Source organism: Ixodes scapularis, unplaced genomic scaffold, assembly GCF_016920785.2.
Source record: "Ixodes scapularis isolate PalLabHiFi unplaced genomic scaffold, ASM1692078v2 ptg001158l_1___fragment_3__unscaffolded, whole genome shotgun sequence".
Classification (NCBI taxonomy): Eukaryota; Metazoa; Arthropoda; class Arachnida; order Ixodida; family Ixodidae; genus Ixodes; species Ixodes scapularis.
This window is the reverse complement of record NW_024610108.1, coordinates 2,160,001-2,165,000: the sequence shown is the minus strand read 5'-3', so window position 1 is coordinate 2,165,000 and position 5,000 is coordinate 2,160,001. Positions and strand designations below refer to the sequence as shown.

The following is a 5,000-nucleotide window of genomic DNA, read 5'->3' as shown; positions in this document are numbered from 1 at the left end:
ATCCCGAGAGAGCAGTGGCGGAGACGGGCCTGGCACCCACTCTGGGTCAAGCCCCTGTCAGGGGGACTTGCACCATCGCAAAACTCTCGGGAACGTTACCTCCCATACACCACATTTCCCGATCGCCGGCAAGGACGAGGGATTCGGTGCTGGGCTAGGTCCCGTTTCGCTCGCCGCTACTAAGGGAATCCCTGTTGGTTTCTTTTCCTCCGCTTAGTGATATGCTTAAATTCAGCGGGTTGTCTCGCCTGATGTGAGGTCGACAATCTTTTTTTTATTTTGTGCGCTTTCCAACAAAAACTTCGCCTCCTTACCACATGTCAAAAACACAAAAGGATGGCGAACTAACAGTTGTTGTACACACGCTTTGCATCGCTTTCGATTCGACAAAAAAGAAAGCGCGCAATCCAACGGCATTCCCCTACTGGATGGCTCCAGTATTCATCGGGGACGCGAAGGTCTTAGACTGACGGAAGGCTACGACGCAAAAAACTTTCCTCCCAGAAGCGTTTTTCTTTTTTTTGTGCAAATCAACGCCACGAGATTTACATTTGCCGACGCCGCGTTTCAACGCGCCACCGCCAACTCCGTCCCACGGTTTTTCCACTCGAACAACATCCACGCCAAAGAAAACAGAATCGATCGAAAAGAAACCGTTTCAAATCTCCGTTTCTAACGCACCGACGTCACAGCGCCGTTCAACGTGCGAAAGATTTTTTTGGTACGGGATTTTCCACAAACGGTATCCATCGAGTTTCGTTTTCCCATGCAGTGTTCGATAAAAACTCGTAGGAGGAGGAGGACTGGTTAAGCGCACGCGTGCAATCGCACCACTCGTGCATTTGCTCAAAGAAAACGCAACGCAAGAAAGCATAAAACTGCGTGCTGCCCACGATCCGACACAGTCAAAACGAGGTAGAAAACAAATTCTCCTCTCTTGATATATGATCCGACCCTCACACAGACGAAGCCACGGGAAGGCCCGAGGCCGCAATGTGCGTTCAAAGAGTAAGTGCTCAGTGTGTCCTGCAATTCACACCAAGTCTCGCAGCTGGCTGCGTTCTTCATCGACCCGAGAACCGAGTGATCCACCGCTTAGAGTCGTGTTTTTGGATTTTTCAATCAGTACGACAAAACACAAGTTGTTGTTTTTTTTCGCGCCCGGCACATCCCATGCCATCTCGAAAGCGCAAAAAAAAGCTTCTTCTCAAACGCCTCTTCGTTAATCAAAACAAAAGGGCGATCCTCGAGAAGAGACGAAAAAGGGGGCGATGCGCCTTTTGTAACCCGCGGATTGTCCCGGTGCACTTGAAATCTCCTCTCAATCGAGGCAGCAGAGGGCTCCCGCTGGGCGCATCATCGAAAGGAACGGAGGCCACCCAAAGAAAAAGGCACATCCGAACCACAGTTGTTTTTTTTTTGTGCCGTCCCGACGGCATCCAAGCTTGGTCGGGATCGGCGCCAGATAAATTCGCACATCGAGTCCATTCCCCGTACAAGAGGAAGAAGACAAAACGATGCCAAATAACATCCGGTAATGATCCTTCCGCAGGTTCACCTACGGAAACCTTGTTACGACTTTTACTTCCTCTAAATGATCAAGTTTGGTCATCTTTCCAACACACCGGCGCAACCGAAAGGCCGCTCCGGGTATCGGTCTGAAGACCTCACTTAATCATTCAATCGGTAGTAGCGACGGGCGGTGTGTACAAAGGGCAGGGACGTAATCAACGCGAGCTTATGACTCGCGCTTACTGGGAATTCCTCGTTCAAGGGGAACAATTGCAAGCCCCTATCCCAATCACGAAGGAGGTTCCACGGGTTACCCAGTCTTTACAGACAGGGATAAAAACACGCTGCTTCCTTCAGTGTAGCGCGCGTGCGGCCCCGGACATCTAAGGGCATCACAGACCTGTTATTGCTCTGTTTCGTGCGGCTAGGAGCCGCTTGTCCCTCTAAGAAGGGTGCAAGGTGCAGAGAACCACGCACCTATTTAATAGGCTAGAGTCTCGTTCGTTATCGGAATTAACCAGACAAATCGCTCCACCAACTAAGAACGGCCATGCACCACCATCCACCGAATCAAGAAAGAGCTCTCAATCTGTCAATCCTCCCAGTGTCCGGGCCGGGTAAGTTTTCCCGTGTTGAGTCAAATTAAGCCGCAGGCTCCACTCCTGGTGGTGCCCTTCCGTCAATTCCTTTAAGTTTCAGCTTTGCAACCATACTTCCCCCGGAACCCAAATACTTTGGTTTCCCGGAAGCTGCCCGCCGAGTCATTTGAGTAACTCAGGCGGATCGCTGGTTGGCATCGTTTATGGTTAGAACTAGGGCGGTATCTGATCGCCTTCGAACCTCTAACTTTCGTTCTTGATCAATGAAAACATTCTTGGCAAATGCTTTCGCAGTAGTTCGTCTTGCGACGGTCCAAGAATTTCACCTCTAGCGCCGCAATACGAATGCCCCCGTCTGTCCCTCTTAATCATTATCCTGTATTCCAAAAACCAACAGAACAGAAACAGGATCTTGTTCTATTATTCCATGCACTGTTATTCAGGCGAATCGCCTGCGTTGAGCACTCTAATTTTTTCAAAGTAAACGCGCCGGCCAAAGCAAGGCACCTGATGAAGGGAACCAAGCCACGACAGGCATGATGTTCAGCACGGGCCGTAACGTGGTGTCCACGCACTTCCCGCCTGTAACTGAGATCCAACTACGAGCTTTTTACCGCAGCAACTTTAGTATACGCTATTGGAGCTGGAATTACCGCGGCTGCTGGCACCAGACTTGCCCTCCAATGGATCCTCGTTAAAGGATTTAGAGTGTACTCATTTCAATTACGGGGCATCAAAAGAGTCCCGTATTGTTATTTTTCGTCACTACCTCCCCGTGCCGGGAGTGGGTAATTTGCGCGCCTGCTGCCTTCCTTGGATGTGGTAGCCGTTTCTCAGGCTCCCTCTCCGGAATCGAACCCTGATTCTCCGTTACCCGTAACAACCATGGTAGGCGCATAACCTACCATCGACAGTTGATAAGGCAAACACTTGAAAGAAACGTCGCCGGCTCGTGGCCGTGCGATCAGCACAAAGTTATCCAGAGTCACCACACAAAACGGACCGAAGCCCGATTGATCTTGGTCTAATAAAAGCACCCGTCGCCCCGAGGGGCTTCGGGCTCACTGCATGTATTAGCTCTAGAATTGCCACAGTTATCCAAGTAGGAAGAAACGATCTAAGGAACCATAACTGATTTAATGAGCCATTCGCGGTTTCGCCTTGTTTCGGCATGTACTTAGACATGCATGGCTTAATCTTTGAGACAAGCATATGACTACTGGCAGGATCAACCAGGTAATCTTTTCGTGGTGGGTCGCCCAAAACCCTACCAACGCGCGGACGCGGGGCCACCGTCAGGCGCCCCTTACGAACCGCAAACACACACAACGCTTAGGAATTACTTCCAAATCCAAGAAGAAATGAAGCACGTTCGAGCGCGCAGCCGGAATATCCCCGACCGAGGTCGGTACCGAGGCGGCAAGAAGCGCATAAATTTCTTTCTCGTCGTAGCAACAGAAAGTCGTACGCCAAAAAAATCATTGACGACGCCTTCGCAGCGTTGCCGAGCTTTCAGGTCCCGTGAGGACGCGAGGACGCACCCCGGCCTTCGGTCAGAACGCACTCGTCATTTCACACCGTTCGGTTAGCGCGGACGCTCCGAAACACCCTCCTCTCGCATTCGTTTTCAAGACACAGGTGCACCCGAGAACCGACCCCAACGGCAGACGCCAGAGATCGCAGGTACCTTGCTGTAACGACCATGCGGCGGAGGCAGCGGCCGAGACGGCGACGAAAGGCGTCGGCGACGTCGTCAGACGCCGCTCGCACCAATCGAACGCTCGACAGACCCCACCTCCACATAATAGCACCGATAAGTAAAAAGAAGATCCTTCAAGAGCATTCTGTACATAGTTTGTGGTTATCAGTTTCGGTGACTGACTGACTGACTTACTGACTTACTGTCTCTCACTCTATTCAGTATCATTTATTTGTCCTTCTTTCTTTCTTATTTTTTTCCCCTCTCTCTCTCCTTATATATATATGTATGTATGTATGTTTGTGTGTATATATATATATATATAAATGTTCTTTTTTTCCTCTGTGCCTCTATATATACATACATACGTACATACATCCTACCCCTATAAAAAAAAATTATTTCTCGCTTTTTATTAAAAACGTGCTGACCCCTGCTTGACTCTGATTACTTCTTTTCGACTTTCAGTTCATGTTAACATGGTCAACAGAAAGTTTATCGACTTTGTTATTACAAAGTAAACCAATATTTACACGGGGCGTTTCATGCGTTTTGAATTGTGTCAGAGCCGAACAATGAGCGCTATAGTAAGTGAGATTGTCACTGCTTTTAATCCGAATGCTCGCGGTATCGCGCGTGTTTACGGCAGGCTTCATAATAGGCAATTTTCTTTCTTTACACTACTCTTCTTTGCTCACTTCATTGTTTCTACCATTGGTTTCGTTTGGAAGGCCCCGCCACTTAGTTTCCGACAAAGTCCTCTCAAGGAACGAAGTGAGAAGCACGGGATTAACAAAAGAAAAAGATGCGTGTTTTCTAGCGGTTACCCGTGTCGCTTTGCGACACGGGCTTTCTGGCGCTTTCAACTGGGCGAGAGCCGAACAATTTACCCTACTGCACTTGCGACGGGCAGCGCTTTCAAACGGAATACTGGAAATCTCGCTTACTTTTCTGGCAAGTTTGATAGGAGACAAATATTATTCTTTTCACGCGAATTGTTCGCTCTATTTCTAATCTCTCTCTTCCGTGTCCTTGGCATGGAACGCCCGCTTCGTCTCCCACAAAGTACTTCCGAGGAATCAAGTGCAAAACACGCGACTTTAAAATGTGCGTGTTTTCTAGCGGTTACCCGTGTCGCGAGGCGACACGGGCTTTCTGGCGCTTTCAACTGGGCGAGAGCCGAACACTGT

At 49.4% G+C, this 5,000-nt stretch overlaps 2 non-coding genes and 1 pseudogene across 2 annotated transcripts; all 3 read right to left on the bottom strand.

Annotated features, from left to right (window-relative positions):
* LOC120847310 overlaps positions 1-262 on the bottom strand; it is a 4,490-nt pseudogene extending 4,228 nt beyond the window's left edge.
* A 688-nt stretch (positions 263-950) lies between these two features.
* On the bottom strand, positions 951-1,103 carry LOC120847186. The gene has a single exon (XR_005717261.1). It is a non-coding gene; the product is annotated as a 5.8S ribosomal RNA (ribosomal RNA).
* Positions 1,104-1,535: 432 nt separating this feature from the next.
* LOC120847192 lies at positions 1,536-3,350 on the bottom strand. Its single transcript, XR_005717267.1, has one exon. It is a non-coding gene; the product is annotated as a small subunit ribosomal RNA (ribosomal RNA).
* Between the last annotated feature and the right edge of the window lie 1,650 nt (positions 3,351-5,000).